The sequence below is a fragment of the Dendrobates tinctorius genome, unplaced genomic scaffold (assembly GCF_039654945.1).
Source record: "Dendrobates tinctorius isolate UK_male_01 unplaced genomic scaffold, ASM3965494v1 ptg000205l, whole genome shotgun sequence".
Lineage (NCBI taxonomy): Eukaryota > Metazoa > Chordata > Amphibia > Anura > Dendrobatidae > Dendrobates > Dendrobates tinctorius.
The window spans coordinates 9,206,348-9,230,765 of NW_027361872.1; positions in this window are offsets into that span (position 1 = coordinate 9,206,348).

The window sequence follows — 24,418 nt, forward strand, 5'->3', positions numbered from 1 at the left end:
ATTACATTATGACCTTCAATGCGCTTGCGCAGAATCCTTCTGGGCCTCATTAACATGAGCTGAGGGGATCAGAAGATGAGACAAGCACCAGATGGGATATCGTGAGGAACAGAGGGACTGAAGATTTGAGCGGTGAGGTGAGTATAAGTATATTTTTATTTTTTACATATTTACATTTATTATGCTCTGGGGACTGCAAAATATTATAAAGCGACAAACAAGTTCGAATTTTGCCTGATCTGCTCATATCTAATTCTAATGCAAATGACTTTGCTAAAAAATTTCCAAAATACAGTTTCTATTTAATTTAATTTTTTGGAGATTTTTCTTGCACCAGTCCAGCAAATTCACAATCAACCAGCCACCATTTTGCTGGATTCCAAAAGGGGTTAAGAAAAGAGTAAACTCATATTCATCTATTTTTGGCCCTCCCTATATGGATATTACCGCAGTCTTTTGCTCTTCTTTTTATCCCTCTGATCTTCCAGCAGATGCCGAAGTTCACTAGGACTTATGAGGTCACATGGGGCACGATGCAAGTAAGTGAGGTGTTGTAGCTATACATGACTAAGTGGGGTACAGCGCATATCAAATGTGACTATATGTGGTTTAGAAGAAGGAAGAGGAACTGATCAGAAGAAAGAAGAGAAGCAGTGGTGATGATACAGGTAAGTAAAATGCGTGGAGAGGTGAGTATTAGAGATGAGTGAATTAATTTGATGGAAATCAAATTTGTGTAAAATTTTTAGAAATGTGCTGAACCCAGTGAATTTGAGCAATCTGCAATTTGCTTTGCATGAATCACCTAAAATGGACTTTACCATGTTATACATGGGTTAAGAATGCATCACCAGAGAAAGATTACATAGGATGGCTTCGTAATCATGCCTTGCAGCTATCATTTCACTATAGCACAACAAATCAAAAATTTCCTAGCAAAATACAGCCAAATTGGCAAATTCAAACTCTAAAAGATGTGCTCATCTCAAGTGAGCATAAGAGGCCATTATTTTTTTTAACTTCTTCCCAGCAGATTCGATTCAGAAGGGTTTACAAAAATCATTCCTTACCATCAGATTCTAATGGCGGCCCGGAGTTACCCTAGGCCGAGACTTCAGTCTGCAAGTAGGCCCCGGAACATGTCCAGTGAACTCCAGGGCATGCTCACAAATGGAAGCTCTGACTTAAAGTGAACACTGGGCCAGAGATGCAATGTGACAGATGCATGGAGGCTAGTCAGTGGGTAGAGAGCTGCAAGGTTGGTGAAAGAGGTGAGCAGTGAGGTATGTTTTTTAACCTTTTGATGGCCCGCTACTATTCAGCAAGATGGCTGATGTAGTTGTCCACCATCTTGCTGAATTAATGTGGAGCAAATTCTAAAAAATCTGTATTTTCCAGCATGCAAATGTTTGTAAAATTCAAGTAGAATTCAATTCAACTCTAATAAGTTTGACTATCTCTAACCAATGGTTGTCGACTGCATTGTAAAATCCCTGCTCTGTGCAGGAAAAAATGTTCCTCACACTCTTGGGTGTTATGAATGAGTCACCGTAGGAGGCAAAAACAGAAATGCTAGCTAAGTCCAGAAAACCAGAGAAGTTGGCAGCTATCGGATTGCAGACCCCTGAACCTATCAACAACAACTAGCAGTAGCCGTGGGGGGTTCCTACGATGCCCTAGACCCCTCGATCACAGCCAGAGAACTGCCTAGCCTAAAGACAGAAAGGGAAATCTAAACTGCCCCAGAGCAGACCCCAAAGCAATAGGCAGCCCCCAACATATAATGACGGTGAAGCAAGAAGAAAAAACACTAACACAGATAGAAAGATAGACTGAGCAAATGATGGGGCCCAAGCTAACTAGACAGGACAGGATAGGAAAGCTGCTGTCTGCAATCCGCAAAAAACCCTATGAAAATAAGAGCCAACAGACTGACAGGGAAAAAGGCCCTGAAGATGCTAGGCTTCAAAAAGACTATGTCAGTACTCAGGTATTTTCTGAAGACAGAGCAACCGACAAAAAAGGCATTCAGCTCACCCCAACAGGGAATGGCAGAATCCAGAAAAGCAAGGCAAACTAAAACCAAAACACAAATGCAAAAAGGCAAAGCAGAAAACTTAGCTTTTGAGGAGCAGGAATCAGACTGGTCTCCTAGAATTCCACAGAGAAATCACCAGCGAGGAGGAAGGGCGTCGGCTGCTTTATATCCAGTCAGAGATCCCAGTCATCCTCTCCCAGCTCAGGTGCTTGGTAATCAGCCTCACTACCTTCCTTCACCAGAAGAGGTAGTTCATCAGACCTCAATGGTGAAGGGTAAAATGAACTCATAACACTTGGGCAGTGCTTCAGTGCAATTTCACCCTGGTGTGGCAATTAAGCCCAAGTGAAAAGTTGATGCTAGAACTGATCCCATAGTTTTCTAGTGGTTGATATGTATCCTCCGGTGCATCTGTGGATACATGAGATAGACCCATAAATAATATTTTAAAAAAATGTATTACTTCACAATGATGGTTTTCCAATAAATAATGTATATCATAGTAGAAATTAGATAAACCCCTTTACAGTCAATTAGGTCATTCCATTGCTATTTGCATAAGTAATTTAATGGATCCATCCTCAAGAATAATTTTATAATTTCTATGTTCTTAAAATGGAGAAACTGAATTGCAAAAAGCAGGTGTTAACAGAGCCTTAGGCTTCATTAACATTTTCATTGGAAGCTTTATTAGTAGTCTCTGCTGAAAATCCATGAAAAATGCCTGGCAAAATACCACCATTTGACAAAACTAATTATAATCAATGATGTCTGTCATGTGACAGATCTGACAATGCTGTTAATTTAGTTGTTATGGTTCTATCAAGAAGCAAATCGGAATCCACAAATTCAGATTTGAACATTTCCTTATTTGATTTTACTTATGCAAAGTTTCCACAAACACTGTTATTTCAGTTTTATTGGTCAATGTTCATGCAATGGAAAATATGTGGAAAAAATACATTATAGTAAAATAAAAAATGTAATTAAAGTGTAATAGCCCTGCTGAGACTAAAAGCAAAATTAAAAAAGTACATTTCACTTAAATATTGAGTGAAGCGAACCATGTATATTTAAACATTTATTTTTATTACACAATCAATAAAATATAAAAATGGCCACATATCCATATTAATCAAAACATACCCCTAAGGGGGCAGAAGCAGATCCAAGGAACAGAACAGGGGTAAAGTGCTCCAATACTTATATGTCCAAAAATATATTCATATATATGTGCAAAAAAGCATCAATCATGATGATAAAAAATCGTGAACATAAAGAAGATATCCACATAATTAACCCACTATTCTAACATGCCTGTGAAAATAATTTCCAAACAAAATAGAGAAGCATATTAAAGAGGCATATCAAAGAGTGCAAACAGTGATTACCTATAGAGATGAGGTAGTGATCCCAGTCTTCCCATGAACCCCTTCGCCTCGACGCGCATTTTGCCCTTCCAGCTTCTTCTGGAGGCGTATTTTTTACTTTTCTTTAAAAAAAAGAAAGACATTGCACATATTTTATATACATATGTAATGTCTATTTAAATATTTTTAATAATTATTATTGCTAGAGATGAGCAGATCTGTAAAAATTCCAATTCACCAAGTAGTGCGTATTTCACCGGGGAATTCAATTAGCAACAAAGTTATTCTCTGTGAATTGCATGTCCATTTTTCTGAGCTTGTGTTTGTGCAGATGCACTGCTTTGTATAGTATAAGAGATTGCAGGTGATCGCAGGTTCAAGTTCCTTAAGGTGACTAACAAATACAGTGAAAGGTGAAAAAAATGTTTTTTAAAAAAATATGAAAGAAAAAATACACAAATTTTGACCCATCAAAAATAAAGCAATTAAAAATGATTTAAAAAATACATATTTTTGGTAGCTATGCATTTGTGAAAGTTTGATCTATCAAAATATAAAATAAATTCATTTGGTAAACGGCGTAGCAAGAAAAATTATTGAAACACGTTTTTGGCCACGGCAACATTGCAATAAAATACAATAAAGAGTGATCAAAACATTATATCTAACCCAAAATGATAACAGTAAAAACTAGCTGACAGTGCAAAACATAAACCCTCACACAGCCCCATATCCCAAAAATTGAAAACGTTATGGATCTCAGAAATATTTTGTTTTTGCTTACAAATTCCATTTTTTTCATCACTTAAATAATAAAAAAAATACATGTTTGGTATCTGTTTAATCGTACTGACTTGGAGAATTATTTTTCCCGAATGGTTTTAGCTTATAGCGAACATGGTAAATAAAAAAAAAAAAATTTATGGAAAGCACTTTTTTGCAATTTCAGTGTACATTGATTTTTTTCCCTGCTTTCCAGTACGTCACATGATAAAATGAATAGTGTCATTCAAAAGTACATCTTGTCCCGCCAAAAAACAAGCCTTCATAAGGCTACATGGACATAAAAATAAAAAAGTTATGGCTCTTCGAAGAAAGGGAAGGAAAACGAAAGTGCAAAAACAGAAAAGAGGCTGGTCATGAATGGATTAAACAAGCGCCATCACTTGATACTGTGGCATGGTACTTTGCAAAACTTTTAAACACGTCTTTTGCCTCTCACAAAGTATTATTTTGTTCAGTGTGTTGCATTGGACTGAATAACAGAGAACATACAACCGGATGCAATCCTTACAGTTTAATTTTAGCTTTGGAAGTATTTAATATGAACAATGGCACAAATTTAGTGCTCTAAAGATTCATTGTTAAATATGTTTGTAACTGAAATGTAACTAATGTCTTAATGACGTATTATTTAGAAGCTTTCTATTGATAGTTGTTTGATTTCATGTAATAACTTCTCTCCAATAGATGGAATTCTTTAAACGCCATAATTATCAAAATTACTGCTGCTTTCAATACAAATCCATGATGATTATAATAGTTCCACTTTGAAAGACGGGAAATTATATTTTGTGAGCATTAGTCTTCCAGCCTAATCTTGGCTTTCTATTTACAGACTCAATAATACACCATTGTTCACAAAGTTTTAGTAAAAAAAAAATGAAAATGATACTTGTTTTTACTATCATAGAAGGGAAATAAGGTCAAACTAAACTTTTTTTATGGCAATTATCAATGTCTCTGATTTATTGCTTACCAAAATACAGTATGTAAAAATATGAAGATACATTGAAAAATGTAGCATGTGATATAAAAATTAATATTACCATAATATAAATATAATTTATACTAATCTAAAAATTAACTTCAGGACGAGCCATTTTCATTTTTGCACTTTTAATTATTTCCTCCCTCTTTTCCAAAAAACATATTTTTATTTTTTCATTAACGTAGCCATATGACATCTTAATTTTTTATTTTGTAAAAAGAGGAGTTGTAGTTGTTTTATTACCGTATTTTCCGGTGTATAAGGTGACTTTTTAACCCCTGAAAATCTTCTTAAAAGTCAGCAGTAGTCTTACATGCTGGGTGTCGTCTTATAGGGTGGGTGCAGAGCAATCTGCAATCACTGCATATGGTGGGGGGAGTGGTACCGATGACAAGGTGAGGGGGCGCCTCACCGGGAAGGTGTAAGTGAAGTATCCCTATTACCTCATTGCGGCAGTGGTGCTCTGTGCGGCTCTCTGTGCTGGGGAAGCGGAGGCTCTTTGTGCAACATGGGGGGCTCTGCCGTCATTTTGTCAAAGCTCGGAGGCCCCCGCAGCTCCATTGCTGTAATGCGATTGCCTTCAGGAAAATCGCCGCTGGGTATGGCACCTGCTCAGATTCAGATCTCGTCTTCCTGGATTCTGGGATTCTTCGGAGCAGACCTCTGATGCCCATGGAATAGAATATGTGAACAGCTCTGCAGAATGGCCCATCTGAGGTTCCACTCAGTCAGTTGGGCATTTGGAGATTTTTGAAGCTGGGGAAACAAGAGTGATTGGGGTGCCACCTCTGAGGATTGTACTGTGGGTGATGTTTAGGTAGAGGAATAGGAGAGACCACCTGATATAGTGCTTGCCATCCATTGTTGCACATACTCCTCCTGAGCCTCATCTACAACGTATACCACAGTGCGGCTGCCAAGGAAAGGGAGTTGACTAGCCCAGCCAGTAACAGATGTTGTCAGTGGTCTTTGCATAGGAAGAGACGGTGTTTGTTCAGTTGAGCTTTCATTAACCTTACCACCTAGCCCAGGTACACATCAAACACCAAGCCTATTACCCCTTCCACGATGAGCTCACTTTTTCCCACTCATGTTCTAAGTAGCCTTCCCCTTTTACCCTGCTGTTTCACAACCTTAGGCTCACAGCTGTAAGTCACTTGTCACTAAATGAGCTATCACTATTCATTTTCTTAGAACAACATTGTTATACCTAATGATTTTTAAGTGGAAATCTGGCCTTCTGATTTGCCACAGTTTTTGCACAATCTACTTTGAAACTGGAAGATACTATCCTGTCCTGTGTGAAATCTATTTAACTGACAAGTTCACTTTCAGTTCAATAAATCAGGATTAATCAATTTCCAGGTGGGAAAATGTTACCACTCATAGTTAATTGAATAGATTCTCTAGAATTATGACATGCAGTTCAAGAATTTTCTACAACAGCCATGTCAAAAGAGCAAACAGGTCATGTATAAAGCCAGTGAATCGAAGATGATGTCCTCTCTTATGGCAGTTGTTCTTAAATATTATGACATGGATACACGTAGAAATAAACAAATATATTCGAGCGGTATTGAATTTTACTTGAAATATACAAAGATCTACATTTGTCAAAACAGGGATTATTTTGCAAATTGCTTTCGCACGTACTCATCAAAATAGTATGCATTGACAGCCATTTTTCTGAACTCTTAAGGCCATCAAACATGTATTGTCCCTTACGATGCTCTGGAGTCTTTCCAGACTTCAGAATATAAACAAATGATGCAACAAAAAAATTAAACTCTATTGCTCCCCTCTCTGGTCCCTTTGATGCTCACTGCCACTCAACTAGTCATCATGACTTCTTCTGATTGCCCCTGCTAGTGCTGAAATGCTTATCATAGCCAGAAGTCCCAGTGTAGATTGAGATGGTTATGTGCATGTGCCCTCAAGGTCACGGTGCATGTTGTGATGTCATGACATCTTTCCTTTTTGTGCAGTTGTATGGAACCCTCTGGGGCCTTATCTGAGCCAGAAATTCTGGCCTCATGTGGGGATTTTAGCAAGAGTGAAGGTGATGAGAAGATACAGTGAGGTCAGGAAGACTGACGGTTAGAAGAAGAGGGTCAGGAAAAGTGAGAGATGAGGTGAGTATAAGGATTTTTTACAGTACATTTATTATGCTCTGGGGTCTGGAGAGAGATCCAAGAGAATAACAAAAGACATTCAGTTTACTGAGAATAATCACAGGAAAATCAGCATAAACAGGCAAATTTGAATCCTCTCATAGAATCATAGAATAGTAGAGTTGGAGAGTTGGAATGGACCTCCTGGGTCATCTGGTCCAACACCCTGCTCAAAGCAGGATTCACTAAATCATCCCAGACAGATGTCCGTCCAACCTGTGTTTGAAGACTTCCATTGAAGGAAAAATCACCAAACCTCTTGGAAGCCTGTTCCACTCATTGATCATCCTCACTGTCAAAAAGTTTTTTCTAATATCTAATCTGTGTCTCCTCCCATTCAGTTTCATCGCATTGCTTCTAGTCTTTCCTTGTGCAAATGAGAATAAAGATGATCCTTCTACAATGTGACAGCCCTTGAGATATATTTGTAGACAACTATTAAGTCTCCTCTCTGTTTTTTTTGCAAGCTAAACATTCCCAAATCCTGTAACCATTCCTCATAGGAGATGGTTTGCAGACTGGTTACCATTCTGGTCGCTCTTCTCTGAATTTGCTCCAGTTTGTTGATGTCTTTTTTAAAATGTGGTGCCCAAAACTGGACACAGTATTCCAGATGAGGTCTGACCAAAGAGGAGTACAGGGGGTGATGACTTCACATGATCTAGACTCTATGCTTCTGTTAATACATCCCAGAATTGTATTTGCCTTTTTTGCTGCTGCATCTGTGGCGCCCCTGAGGCTTCAGTCGCCACAGAGGTACTGCACCTTCTCCTAAGGTATAGTGCCCCACCATCCAGTTAAGGTGTGAACTCCTGACCACGCTCCACACCTGCATTCCCCACACAGGATAGTTCAGTGGGGCCACCTAACAGCTTCAGGCTGGGGGTTAGCAGAGCACCCCTCATGGAACCCTGCTTCGTAGCACGAGATGTGCTGGGAGGCGGGTGGAGTTAGATGATATAAAAGAGTGGGAAGAGTGAGAGTTAGGAGTTGGTTAGTTGGAGAGAGAAGAGAGAAGATGGGTGTCTGAAGGACGTGCTGCAGCAGGTCCCAGTGATCTGGGCTGCTGGCATGAGAAAGACCAGAGAAAGAGACTGATAAGATTGATAACCTAACCTTCCATAAGAGAGATAGAACAGATCGGAATGAAGGAGAATAGAAGGACGGTGGGAAGCTGGTTGAAGAAAGATAGAGAACCCTTCCAGTCCAGAGCGCAAAGGCCGGGGCCGGGTCCCCAAGGTTGATTGGATCTTTATGTCCGGCAACAGACACCGGAGGAGTAGTGAGCTGCTAACGCCTTGCTCCCATCATAGACTTGGGACACAACAGCAACTGAATAGAGAGCCGGGACGCAGTGAGGAGTCCCTGAAGCAGGCTACAGCTGTCTGTCCTACAAGTAGAGACTAGGAACACCTAGAGAGAGGCATTCCAGGGTAACTAAGTACTGGAGTGCTTCGCACCTAAAGGCGCATTGGAGGAGTCGTTCAGTGAAGGTACATATTGGCGGAGTGTGGAAGGGAGAATCCTATCTGGCCTGGAGGTTGGCTGGAGCCCCAACCTGGAGAACACAGTACGGAGGCAGGCGTGTGTGTGAACTGCAAACAGTGAGTAAAGCCTTGGAACCGCACACCCTGGTGTCCTCCAGTTATTCCAGCACTGCTACACCTGGGTAACAACATCTATACCATCCTGCGCCTCTCCTCATCCATTGCACCTACACTGCCCTGGGACTACAGCTCCACCTGTGGGGAGCTACACCATCTTTGCTGCACCACACCATCAGTCCCAGAGGATCTGCATGCAGCGTAGGCTCAACATCTTACTTGCCAAACACCACGGGTGGCGTCACGAACTATCGAAATAAACTATTACACCATTAACATCACCACCATTGATATTTGGCGCCCAGGGCCACGGACCGGGTCACTGCTGCTGTGACACATTCCCACCTTGACACCGGCACGGTACCGAGTACCCCGCTGCCCTGGGTGTGAGAGGGCGACCCAATTTTGGCATCACGAACAGGATGACGAGACCCGATGCCATCGGGTTCTGTGTGCCTTGGATTTACAACTTTTGAAAATGTGCAGAAGACCAAATTTAATAGACTGTAAAATGGATATTAGAAATGGCCACTGGCGCGGAGAAGAAGGGCGTGAAGGGATGGGAGGTTCTAAGAAAAGACCGCAAAGAGTATTGGGCTGTCCCTGTCCCTGCCTGAATTACTATGTGACAGATGCATGGCCCACCCCCCGAGGGGTTCGTATACTGACTTGGTATGGAGGCGCTGGAAGAAGACGCTCCCCCCGGAAGGAGGGGCAGAGAAAGCCAGTGGCGAGCAGAAGGGCGGAGCAAGAAGAAGAACACCATTTTGGAGAGAGGGAAGGAGGCATGCGGAGCGCGGGGAAGTGCAAACCCCCGACGCAATGGCTGACGGCTCCAACCCGATCTGCGAGATGAACTGTCGGCATTTGGAAGAAGAAATAGTCACGCTGACCACCTGGCTGTGGCTGAGGCAGGAGGCCTTGTGGAGACTGAGCCGGCAGCATGCCCAGGAGGGACCTACACCCGCGGTATTCGCGACACCGGTACCCGCCGCTGCTACACCGGATCTTTTCTTGGCAGACCCCACGGATCATGGAGCTGCTGCCATGCCACCAGCAGTGTACTCTGCCCCTTTTTTGCCGCTGATACCAGATGAGTTGTGCACAGCCCAGGGAGCTGAAGCGGAGGAAGAGGAGTCCCTGCTCGGACCTGGCGCGGCTGCGCAGGTCCCGCCAGCCGCCCCCGCTGAACCGGAGCTGCTATTGCTGCTATTAGCTCCACCGCCATCCCCGACATCTCACCGGGCAGCACCCGTTACCAACCACACCTGCACCGGAGCAGAGACCGCGCCGCCGGGAACTCCCAGGTATCTACCCCGGCCTTCCTAATGGGTTGATGGGGAGGAGGAGGAGGACCATGCTGCTAGGGGTACGGCTAGAGCCGGCATGCCTGATCCGACATCTACAGGCCAGAAGGGGGTCTGGATCATTTTGGGACGGTGATCTCGGGATTCCTTCACTGCCAAGTCCCCAGGCAGTGGCTTGTCAGAGCCGACAATCTGCGGAAGCCTTAGGAGCTAGACCTCGTACCAGAACAGTGGAACCACCTATTGGGGAAGGACAGTTGACGGGTATGGAGATACATCATTGGTTCCATTTGCCACAGCGGGACAAAGATACCACCGCTGAGAACAGTTCCAGTTCAGCTTCCAGAACCCCAGGAGGGGATCAGCACTAAGAATTACACTTTACAATTTCTAAATCTCGTTACCCAGGAGGGTTTGTTTTCACCAGTTGTGCCTTGTTTTGCTTTCATGTTTTTACGGTAGCACTTTTGTTGCCTGCTTCTGTTTGGCAGTGCTTTTCTACAAATGGAACTGTGGAGATCATGAACGCTGTGTGATCCAAAACTTTCTTGTAAATAGTTTGCACCCCTTTGGGTGCTCTCTCTTGGTTTTACGTATAAAGACTCTTTGCGAAGATGATGTTTTTGAATGGACACTTTTCAAAGAATGATGTCTACCTCAAGGGACACTGCAAGAAATCCTGGCTGGGAGCAGTGTTCAGCACTTTGCAAGAATCTTTGAATGTTTTATGATAGCGTATTTGATAATGTTGTGTCTTATTGAAAGTAATGTCTTTTATAGAATATTTGATACAGAGAATTAGAAAAGTTTTGAGATAGAATGTGAGAATAGAATAAAGACTGAAGAATTGAAAGTAACAGGTGACAGGCCAAGTGTAGATGGTCAGTGTCTTGCATCCAGTAGAGAAAGAGAAAAAGAAAAAGAGAGTAATTGATAGCAAATGTAATAAAGAAAATGTGTTGAGTATAGCACTTTGAATTAAGAATTGCACTTAAGTAAATTTTTGATACTAAGATAGGAAGTTAGCCTGTTTGTAACGTTTAAGAAATGTGCCTCCTACATTAGAAAGATTAGATAAGTATTGTTAAACAGCATGTAAAAATTTTTGTGTGTTCCTGTATTGTACCTTTTGCTGTCTTGCAGCCCGCGGACATGCTTTGTTTAATGGGGGGTATGTGGCGCCCCTGAGGCTTCAGTCGCCACAGAGGTACTGCACCTTCTCCTAAGGTGTAGTGCCCCACCATCCAGGTAAGGTGGGAACTCCTGACCACGCTCCACACCTGCATTCCACACACAGGATAGTTCAGTGGGGCCACCTAACAGCTTCATGCTGGGGGTTAGCAGAGCACCCCTTGTGGAACCCTGCTTCGTAACACGAGATGTGCTGGGAGGTGGGTGGAGTGAGATGATATAAAAGAGTGGGAAGAGTGAGAGTTAGGAGTTGGTTAGTTGGAGAGAGAAGATGGGTGTCTGAACGACGTGCTGCAGCAGGTCCCAGTGATCTGGGCTGCTGGCACGAGAAAGACCAGAGAAAGAGACTGATAAGATTGATAACCTAATCTTCCATAAGAGAGATAGAACAGATCGGAACGAAGGAGAATAAAAGGACGGTGGGAAGCTGGTTGATGAAAGATAGAGAATCCTTCCAGTCCAGAGCACAAAGGCTGGGGCCCGGTCCCCGTGGTTGATTGGATCTTTATGTCCGGCAACAGACACCAGAGGAGTAGTGAGCCGCTAACGCCTTACTCCCATCATAGACTTGGGACACAACAGCAACTGAATAGAGAGCCGGGACGCAGTGAGGAGTCCCCAAAGCAGGCTACAGCTGTCTGTCCTACAAGTAGAGACTAGGAACACCTAGAAAGAGGCATTCCAGGGTAACTAAGTACTGGAGTGCTTTGCACCTAAAGGCGCATTGGAGGAGTCGTTCAGTGAAGGTACATATTGGCGGAGTGTGGAAGGGAGAATCCTATCTGGCCTGGAGGTTGGCTGGAGCCTCGACCTAGAGAACACAGTACGGAGGCAGGCGTGTGTGTGAACTGCAAACAGTGAGTAAAGCCTTGGAACCGCACAGCCTGGTGTCCTCCAGTTATTCCAGCACTGCTACACCTGGGTAACAACATCAATACCATCCTGCACCTCTCCTCATCCATTGCACCTACACTGCCCTGGGACTACAGCTCCACCTGTGGGGAGCTACACCATCTTTGCTGCACCACACCATCAGTCCCAGCGGATCTGCATGCAGCGTAGGCTCAACATCTTACTTGCCAAACACCACGGGTGGCGTCATGAACTATCCAAATAAACTATTACACCATTAACATCACCGCCATTGATATTGGGCGCCGAGGGCCACGGACCAGGTCACTGCTGCTGTGACACATTCCCACCTTGACACCGGCCCGGTACCTAGTACCCCACTGCCCTGGATGTGAGAGGGCGACCCACATCACACTGTTGATTCCTGTTTAGTTTATGATCTATTAGTATACCAAGTCTTTTTCACATTTGCTGTTTCTTAGCCCTACTCCTCCCATTCTGTATATGCTTTTTTCATTTTTATTGCCCAGATGTAGTACTTTGCATTTTTCCCAGTTAAAAACAATTCAGTTAGTTGTTGCCCACTGCTCCAGTTTATTTATATCTTTTTGAATCCTCTCTCTCTCTTCTCTAGTATTAGCTATCCCTCCTAACTTTGTGTCATCAGTAAATTTAATCAGTGTACCCTCAATTCCTTCATCTAAATCATTGATAAGGATGTTGAACAATACAGGGCCCAGGACAGAGCCCTGCCGTACCCCACTTGAGACATTCTTCCAGCTGGATGCGCAACCATTTATGACAGTTACCTTGTCCATTCCATACTTTTTTCAATAAGGATGACACATGAATTACATTGCATATTATTTCTATTAAAAAAAGTCTGATATTTTATAATTGAATAGTAATTGAATTTGAATACAAATGAAAGAAAATATGAAAAGAAACAACATCTGAACATGGTGTTTCAAAAAAGTACATCTTCATAGCAACATGATAGGCCTCATACTGGGCCAAAATGAAAAGATATGATCAGAGCTTTCCTGCTAAGCATTAGGGTTTAAGTATTTATTAAATGATATAAATCATACCTACAATGTGTTTAATGTGATTTATTTTATATGTTATAGGGCACATTTTGTATATTCTTATCTGATGTGTGGATTAAAGTGTTGAAATACCCACACACATTTTTCAGTCTTTCTGTGGTGTCCCTGAGGCTCAGTCGCCACAGAGGTACTGCACCTTCTTCTAATGTGTAGTGCCCCACCGTCCAGGTAAGGTGGGAACTCCTTTCCACACTCCAACACTCGCACCCCACACAACAGGGTAGTTCTGCACAACCACATTGCGGCTCAGTGCTTAGAGAGTAGCAAAGCACCTTTGGTGGTTCCCTGCTTGGAACACTCGACGTGCTGGGAGGTGAGTGGAGTTAAGATACATAAAAGAGTGGGAAAGTGTAGGATGACAGGTCAGTCTGACAGAAGGGAAGTCGGGTAGGAAGTCACTCAGACAGGAGTGAGGATCCCTAGAAGAAGGGATGGAGGAAGGAGTGCTGCAGCTGCCTCAGTGATCTGAGCCAGCTGGCACGGGAAAGGAAAAGAAGGAGAAAGACGTAGAACTGAAATCTAAGCTTCCATAAGAAAGAAAGACAAGTACGGAACGAAGGAGTAAGGAGAACAGAGAGGACGTGGGTGGAAGAGGAACTCTGCCTATAGGTTCTCAGCGCAAGGCCGGGGCCCGGTCCCCGAGGTTGTATGGACACTTATGGTTCTGCAGCAGACACTGGTGGAGTAGTTGGCTGTAAATGCACTACTCCCATCTAAGACTTGTGGCACAACAGCAACTGGATAGAGAGCCGGGACTCAAGAGATGGGAGTCCCCAAAGCAGGCTACAGCTGTCTGCCATACAAGTAGAGTTCTTGGGAACATCAGGCAGGAGGAACTCCAGTGTAACCCAGTACTAGGAGATCTTCACACTTTAAGGCGCTATAGATGAGTCGTTCAGAAAGGTACATGTTGGCGGAGTGTTAGAGGGGAGCGTTCCATCTTGCCTGGGGGTTGACTGAGTCTCTGACCTGGAGGACACGGCCCGGAGGCAGGTACCCTTGTGTACCGCAGACTATGAGTAAAGCTTTGGAACTACAAGCTCCGGTGTCCTCCATTCATCCTTGAGTCAGCCCGCTCAGCACCGCTACATCTGGGTATCATCCTTCACACCGCCTGCTGTTATGAGTTCATTTTCCCCTTCACCATTGAGGTCTGATGAACTCCCTCTTCTGGTGAAGGAAGGTAGAGAGGCTGATTACCAAGCACCTGAGCTGGGAGAGGATGACTGGGTGACGGGGATCTCTGACTGGATATAAGGCAGCCGACGCCCTTCTGCCTCGCTGGTGATTTCTCTGTGGAATTCTAGGAGACCAGTCTGATTCCTGCTCCTCAAAAGTTAAGTTTTCTGCTTTGCCTTTTTGCATTTGTGTTTTGGTTTTAGTTTGCCTTGCTTTTCTGGATTCTGCCATTCCCTGCTGGGGTGAGCTGAATTCCTTTTTGTCGGTTTGCTCTGTCTTCAGAAAATACCTGAGTACTGACATAGTCTTTTTGAAGCCTAGCGTCTTCAGGGCCTTTTTCCCTGTCAGTCTGTTGGCTCTTATTTTGATAGGGTTTTTCGCGGATTGCAGACAGCAGCCTTCCTATCCTGTCCTATCTAGTTAGCTTGGGCCCCATCATTTGCTCAGTCTATCTTTCTATCTGTGTTAGTGTTTTTTCTTCTTGCTTCACCGTCATTATATGTTGGGGGCTGCCTATTGTTTTGGGGTCTGCTCTGGGGCAGTTTAGATTTCCCTTTCTGTCTTTAGGCTAGGCAGTTCTCCGGCTGTGATCGAGGGGTCTAGGGCATCGTAGGAACCCCCCATGGCTACTGCTAGTTGTTGTTGATAGGTTCAGGGGTCTGCAATCCGATAGCTGCCAACTTCTCTGGTTTTCTGGACTTAGCTAGCATTTCTGTTTTTGCCTCCTACGGTGACTCATTCATAACAGCCTGCGCCTCTCCTCATCCATTGTAACTACACGGCCCTGGGGCTACAGCTTCACCTGTGGGGAGCTACACCATCTATGCTGCAACACACCACCTGCCCCAGAGGATCCGCATGCAGCGTTGGCCTAACATCTCACTCGCCGAACACCACAGGTGGCGTCACAAACTATTCCACTTAAACTACATTATAAACTCCCATTGATTTTTGGGCGCCCAGGGCCACGGACCAGGTCACGCTGCTGTGACACATTCCCCCTGACACCGGCCCAGTACCGAGTACCCCACAGCCCTGGGAGGGCAACCCATTTCCATGTCTACAGATTCAGCTATTGTGTGATTAACCCCTCGGGGACCCTGATATTTCTAACTTCTTTTCATTGACTAATTCCAAAAGCAATAATATAATATACTATAATATAATATCATATATATATTTGTGTTAACAGAGCTGAATAATATTTTCTTTTTTTGTGGGGGGAAAGGGGGATACAAGTTGTAGAGTATTTAGTGTAATCATTTTGGGGTGCATAAAATTCATATTTTTTGGGGGGAAGTGATAAACAAATTGACATTTTGCCCTCAGATTTCAATTTTCTGTTGCTGTAAGGTACAGATAACACGTTATCTTCATATTAAGGTACAGTATGATTATAACAAAATCAAGCTTATTAATTTTCTTGTAAGTTTTGGTGCACTGCCAAGTAAAAACATGCTATACTGAAAAAAAATCTGTCTACTTTGCTTACGAAGGTCTGTACCTTATTTTTCAGATTATAAGATGCACTTTTTTCCCAAAAAAGTTTTGGGGAAAATTGGGGTGTGTCTTATAATTTGAATATACCTTACTGGCTGTGGTTGAGTGGGGTCCCAGGGTCGCTGCTGGAGGAGGCAGGAGTGGGGTGATGCTGCAGGCCTCAGGCTGGGAGGGAAGGGTATTCGGAGATGCAATGCTGTGGATGTTCGGTGGTGTGGGGCTCCGTCAACATTTTGTTAAATCCCGAAGTGCCTGCATTTCCATGGTTTACATTACGGTGGACACCGGGAAAATGGCTGTCAGGGGTGGCGCATGCGCAGATAGAGACCTCATCACCGAGGTCCTCGCACCACCTAACACCCAGCAGTGCACTCCTCTGAATACCCCTTTCTCCCAGTATGGGGTCCACAGCATTGCCTGTTATGAATGGGTCGCCGAGGAGGAAAACTAAACAAGCTAAGTCACAGAAAACCGGAGAGGTTGGTAACTATGCAGATTGCAGACCCCTGATCCTAACCACACAACTAACAGCAGCTGAGGAGTGTTCCTATGATGAATCTAGACGCCTCGTCACAGCCGGAGTACTAAATAAGCCTAAAGCAAGAAAAGGGTAAAACTAAATGCCCCAGAGCAGACCCCAAAGGAAGAGACAGCCCCAACACATGTATTGACGGTGAAACAAGATGAAAACACAAACACAGGCAGGAAAATAGGCTGAGCAAACGATGGAGCCCAAACTAACTAGAACGGACAGGAAAGGAAAGACACTGTCTGCAATCTGCCCAAAAAAAACCACAAAAATAATGTCCAACACTTCTGATAACAAAATTAACCCTGAAGTCACTAGACTTCTCCCACTATATCAGCACTCTGAAATATTCTGAGACAGAGCAAAAAAGAGGCCAATCTAATAAGGGACAAAAAGCAAATTGGCAAATACAGATACATAAGAGTGGAAATTCAGCACAGCCCCAGCCGGGGCTGGCTGACCACACAGAAAACTGAATAGACCAACAAAATCAAGTGTGAACATTAGCAGAAACACTTAGCTTGAGATGACTGGAACAGAGCTGAAAACCAAGACCTGAAAAGCCAGAAGGAATCACCAGCACCAGAATAAGGCGTCGGCTGTCTTAAATCCAGTCTGAGATTCCAGAGATCCAATCGTTATCCTCATCATCAGGTGGCAGATCTCTACTAACTAAATCAAACTCACTACCTCCTGTTGCCACCAGAGGGAGCCCGGAAGGAGAACTCACAACTGGTAGACCAGAAAATTAGTTCACAACAGTACCCCCCCTTGAGGAGGGGTCACCGAACCCTCATCCACGCCACCAGGCCGATCAGGATGGGCCCGGTGAAAAGCACGAACCAATCTATTGGCATGAATATCAGAGGCAGAGACACAGGAATTATCCTCCTGGCCATAACCCTTCCATTTGACCAAATACTGGAGTCTCCGTCTAACCAAACGAGAATCCAATATTTTCTCTACCTCATATTCCACATTGCCTTTAACCAATACAGGGTCAGGAGGTGCTGCCATAGGAACTACTGGCTCAACAAACCTCTTCAACAGTGATTTATGAAATACGTTATGGATCTTGAACGTAACTGGAAGAGCCAATCGAAAAGAAACAGGATAAAGAATCTCCAAAATCTTATAAGGTCCAATAAATCTTGGCTTAAATTTTGGAGATACAACCTTCATAGGAATATTCTTAGACGACAACCACACCATATCACCCACTTTAAACCGGGGACCAATGGTCCTATGCCGGTTGGAAAATCGCTGGGCCTTTTCCTGAGAGAGTGACAACTTATCCACCACTTGGTCCCAAATGTGCTGCATTCTCTTGACCACAGTGTCCACACCTGGGCAGTACGAAGATTCCACTTGCCCTGAAGAGATTCAAGGGTGAAACCCAAAATTACAGAAAAAGGGTGACATCAAAGTGGCAGAACTAGCTCTATTGTTCAGCGCGAATTCGGCCAAGGGCAAAAATGAGACCCAATCATCCTGATCAGCAGATATAAAACATCTTAAATAAGACTCCAAGGTCTGGTTTGTTCTCTCAGTCTGCCCATTGGTCTGGGGATGAAACGCGGAGGAAAAGGATAACTGAATTCCCAGATTGGAACACAAGGCTTTCCAGAATCTGGAAACAAACTGGACTCCTTTGTCTGACACAATGTTCTCAGGAATCCCATGTAACCGAACCACCTGTTGCAAAAACAAGGGCACCAACTCAGCGGAAGATGGCAACTTTGGGAGTGGTAAAGGATGGACCATCTTCGAAAATCTATCACACATCACCCAGATAACAGTCATTCTCTGAGAGACAGGAAGATCAGATATAAAATCCATTGAGATATGGGTCCATGGCCTCTTGGGCATCGGCAGGGGAATCAGCAACCCACTAGAACGAGAACAGGGTTTAGACCGAGAACAAGTCCCACAGGACTGTACAAAATTCCTGACATCACGAGATAAGGCAGGTCACCAAAAAGACCGACTCACCAAATCTCTGGTACCAAAAATACCTGGATGACCAGCCAATGCGGAGCAATGAACTTCAGACATCACTCTCTTTCTCCACTGGTCAGGAACATACAATTTTCCCATAGGGCAACGCTCAGGTTTATCCTCCTGAAATTCCTCCAGGGCGCGTCTCAAATCGGGCGAAATGGCAGAAAGAACTACCCCCTCACCTAGGATGGTAGTAGGCTCGGTCACATTAGGAAAATCAGCAAAGAAACTCCTAGAAAGGGCGTCTGCCTTAACATTCTTAGTGCCCGGAAGAAAAGAGACCACAAAATTAAAACGCGTGAAAAACAAGGCCCATCTAGCCTGTCTATGATTCTAGCATTTGGCCGACTCCAGATAAATCAAATTCTTGTGATCGGTGAGGACCACAACTTGATGTCTAGCTCCCTCCAACCAATGTCTCCACTCCTCAAATGCCCATTTCATGGCCAACAATTCCCGATTCCCCACGTCATAGTTGCGTTCAAAAGGGGGAGAACTTTCAAGAGAAGAAGGCACAGGGTCTTTTTGGGACAAAACAGCTCCTGCACCAATCTCAGAAGCATCTACCTCCACCTGAAATTGAAGTGAGACATCAGGTTGCCTTAAAACTGGAGCTGAAGTAAATCTCCGCTTAAGCTCCTGAAATGCTGAGACAGCCTCAGGAGATGAATTCAGCACATCAGCGCCCTTCTTGGTCAGATCAGTCAGTGGTTTGACAATACCAGAAAAATTACCTATAAATTTACGACAGAAATTAGCAAAACCCAAAAACTTCTGGAGAGCCTTCAAAAGAAGTAGGCTGAACCCAATCATAAATGGCCTGTACCTTGGCTGGGTCCATTTCAATAGTTGACGGAGACAAGATAAATCCCCAAAATGAAATCCTCTGTACACCAAAGAGGCATTTTGATCCCTTAACAAACAAGGAATTCTTCATCAAAATCATCCGGAACACAGTCCGGACATGTTCCACATAAGAATCCCAATCACTAGAAAAGATCAAAATATCATCCAGATAGATGATCAAAAACTTATCCACAAAGTCTTGGAAAATATCATTCATAAAGGACTGGAAGACAGAAGGGGCATTAGTGAGCCCAAAAGGCATCACCAGGTACTCAAAATGTCCCTCCGGAGTATTAAACGCCGTCTTCCATTCATCCCCGTGCTTGATGCAAATAAGATTATACGCCCCCCTGAGGTCAAGCTTAGTAAACCAGCAGGCACCTTTAACTCTGGTGAATAAATCAGACATCAGAGGTAACGGGTACTGATATATAACCGTCATCTTGTTAAGGGAACGATAATCAATACACAGTCTTAATGAACCATCTTTCTTGGCCACAAAAAAAAAGCCAGCACCTAAAGGTGACGAGGATGGTCTAATATGACCCTTCTCCAACGACTCCTTAATATAGGATCGCATAGCATCATGTTCGGGTACTGATAAGTTGAAAAGCCGACCCTTGGGAACTTTACACCCAGGCATCAACTCAATTGCACAGTTATAACTCCTATGAGGAGGCAAAGATGCAGACTTACTCTCACTAAATACATCAGAAAAATCGGCCAGATAATCAGGAATATCATGAGACTGAGGAGAGGTGGAGAAAACAGGAGCATCCCTAAGAACACACTGACAACCCCAACTCACCACAGACCCAGATTTCCAATCCAAAACTGGATTATGAGTTTGCAACCAGGGAAAACCCAGAACAATAGTATCATGCAAATTATGCAGCACCAAAAATTTACAATTTTCTTGGTGGTCTGGGGCAACTCGCATTATCACCTGGGTCCAAAACTGAGGTTTATTCTCCGCCAAAGGAGTAGCATCAATACCCCTCAAAGGAATAGGCATCCGCAGAGGCATCATGGAAAAACCACAACGTTTAGCAAAGTCCAAATCCATCATTTTCAAAGCTGCTCCTGAATCCACAAAAGCCTTAGTGGAAAACGTGGATAAGAGCAGATCAGAGTAATTGCCAAAAGGAACTTAGGTTGTACACTGCCCACAGCAAATGTGTGTGCAAAATGTTTCTCTCATTTAGGGCAGACAGAAATAGTATGAGAGGCGTCTCCACAGAAAAAACACAGCTTATTACGCCTTCTAAACTCCTGACGTTGCGCCCTAGACAAAACCCCATCACATTGCATAGGTTCAGACATTTGTTCAAAAGGTGGCAGCGCCTCCCGTGTAGTTTTACGTTCACGTAAACACCGATCAACTTGAATGGCTAATGACATAGCCTCATCCAGACCAGGGGGAACAGGAAATCCCACCATAACATCTTTTACGGTCTCTGATAAACCCTTCCGAAAGAGAGCTGTGAAAACACTATCATTCCATGTAGTAAGGACCGCCCACTTTCGGAATTTTTGACAGTATAACTCTGCTGAATCCTGACCCTGGTTTAATGCCAACAGGGTTCTCTCAGCTTTATCAACAGCATTAGGTTCATCATACAACAACCCCAAGGCTTGAAAAAATGCATCCACATTAGTCAGAATAGGATTTTCAGGTGTCAGAGAAAAAGCCCAATCCTAGGGATCGCCGCGCAGCAAGGAGATGACAATTTTAACCTGCTGCGCAGAGCTCCCCGATGAGTTAGGCTTCAAGGCAAGAAATAATTAACAATTATTCTTAAAATTCAAAAATTTAGACCGATCCCCACAAAACACATCAGGAGTAGGGATCTTAGGTTCAGCAGCATGTGATTGAATGAGGTAGGTGGAAATTCCCTGCACTTCAGCAGCAAGTTGCTCCACACGATCAGACAATTGCTTAATCTCCATTAGGAAGAAAAAAATCCTCCTACGGCCCCAGAGAAAAAGAGGAAAAAATACATAAAAGAAAAGTTCTGACACCTCTTTTTTTTTCTTTAAACAATTCTTTCCTGCTTTTGAGTAGCCTAGAATCTGCGGTATGGCTGGTGATTCTGTTATGAATGGGTCACCGAGGAGGAAAACTAAACAAGCTAAGTCACAGAAAACCAGAGAGGTTGGTAACTATGCAGATTGCAGACCCCTGTTCCTAACCACACAACTAGCAGCAGCCGTGGAGCGTTCCTACGATGAATCTAGATGCCTCGTCACAGCCGGAGGACTAAATAAGCCTAAAGCAAGAAAAGGGGAAAACTAACTGCCCCAGAGCAGACCCCAAAGGAAGAGACAGCCCCCACACATGTATTGACGGAGAAACAAGATGAAAACACAAACACAGGCAGGAAAATAGGCTGAGCAAACGAACTAGAAAGGACAGGAAAGGAAAGACACTGTCTGCAATCTGCCCATGAAGCCCTACAAAAATAAAGTCCAACACTTCTGATAACAAAATTAACCCTGAAGTCACTAGACTTCTCCCACTATTTCAGCACTCTGAAATATTCTGAGACAGAGCAAAAAAGAGGCCAATCTAATAAGGGACAAAAAGCAAATTGGCAAATACAAATACATAAAAGTGGAAATTCAGCACAGCCCCAGCCGGGGCTGGCTGACGACACAAAAAACTGAATAGACCAACAAAATCAAGTGTGAACATTAGCAGAAACACTTAGCTTGAGATGACTGGAACAGAGCTGAAAACCAAGACCTGAAAAGCCAGAAGGAATCACCAGCACCAGAATAGGGTGTCGGCTGTCTTAAATCCAGTCTGAGATTCCAGAGATCCAATCGTTATCCTCATCATCAGGTGGCAGATCTCTACTAACTAAATCAACCTCACTACCTCCTGTTACCACCAGAGGGAGCCCGGAAGGAGAACTCACAACTGGTAGACCAGAAAATGAGTTCACAACAATTGCCTCACTCTTGCCTACTGGGACCTCTCTCCTCTGCAGCCGCCACCCATGGTAAGCAATAAGACGCACGTATTATTTTTCTCCCCATAAATTGAGGTGCGTCTTATAATCCAGTGTGTTTTATAATCCTCAAAATATGGTACTTTACAGAACAAATTGAAAGTTTTGTTTTCTTTACTATTTTGGGGTACATTTGCTTTTATTTATTTTAGTATATTGTTTTATTTGTTTCTAGTAGAATTGGCAAAACAGAACTCCTTGAGATTCCATTTGAGGTATGCAAAAAAAATAAAACTTGCCTGGTAACATTTCTCAAACTGCTGAAGCATCAGAGAGCGGGCCAGTATCTTTTTTGTGACTGGTAAAGCTCCCCATAACTGAGCTGCAGCTATGACATCAAGCGGATTATCATACTTTATACATTGGTGGTCAGTACCTTGGCCATCACAGATCAGCGGTTCCCAGCGGAGTTTGTACCTCACAGTCATTTTTCAGCTCCAGTGTCACTGAGTAAATCTCTCTCTTCTGAAGAGTGTAACCCCTTATTGACAGCAGGATCCTCTCAGTCTCTCCTGTGGAGTGTAGTCTCTTATGATCAGCAGGGTTCTCTCTCTCCATTTCTCTCTTCTGTAAACTGTAAGCTGTTGTCAGCAGGGTCCTCTCTCCTGTAGAGTTTAAGCTCTTATAGTCAGCAGGGTCCTCTCCCTCCTGTAGAATGTAAGCTCTTATGGTCAGTGGGGTCCTCTCCCTCCTGTAGAGTGTAAGCTCTTATGGTCAGCAGGGTCCTCTCGCTCTTCTCTCCCACGTGTTTTCCAACCAATTACAATCTTTTCAGTATTAAGATTCACATGAATTGAAATTCTTGGAAAAATTTGCAAAACTACTGATCTCAAGTCTCAAAATATACTCTTATCCAGGGGTCCTCAAACTTTTTAAACAGGGGGCCAGATTACGGTCCCTCGGACCGTTGGAGGGCCGGAATATAGTTTAAAAAAAATTAGGAATAAATTCCTGTGCACACTGCACATATCTTATTTAGAAGTAATAAAACAAAAATAGGAACAAATACAATATTAAAAATGAAGTTAAATCATCAAACTTACGATTTTTTGGGTTCTTCGAATATCCTACACTTCGAGTCAATTTTTTCTCTTTCTTGATATCATTGTTTCCTAGGGATTCAAAAGTGCTATTAGTAAAATACCAACATATATACAGCGCTACAATAACAATATACCACCAATAAAACTGCCCACACAGAGACATACAGACTGCACTGCCCATCAATGCAGCCTGATCAGTGCCCATCAATGCAGCCTGATCAGTGCCCATCAATGCAGCCTGATCAGTGCCCATCAATGCAGCCTGATCAGTGCCCATCAATGCAGCCTGATCAGTGCCCATCAATGCAGCCTGATCAGTGCCCATCAGCGCAGCCTGATCAGTGCATATCAATGCAGCCTCACCAGTGCCCATATTGGTGGAACTCCACTTTTACCTCAGGCTGAGACTGGTGTGGTGCAAGAATCCCCAATAGGCAGCATTGGTCCCTAAAAGGCAGGTAAATGTACCCAATAGGCAGCATACATCTCCGATAGGCAGGTAAATGTCCCCAATAGGCAGCATAGGTCCCCAATAGGCAGGTAAATGTCCCCAATAGGCAGCACAGGTCCCCAATAGGCAGGTAAATGTCCCCATTAGGCAGCACAGGTCCCCATTAGGCAGCACAGGTCCCCAATAGGCAGGTAAATGTCCCCAATAGGCAACACAGGTCCCCAATAGGCAGGTAAATGTCCTCAATAGGTAGCACAGGTCCCCAATAGGAAGGTAAATGTCCTCAATAGGCAGGTAAATGTCCCCACTAGGCAGGAAAATATCCCCAATAGGTAGCACAGGTCCCCACTAGGCAGGAAAATGTCCCCACTAGGCAGAAAAATGTCCCCAATAGGTAGCACAGGTCCCCACTAGACAGGAAAATGTCCCCACTAGGCAGAAA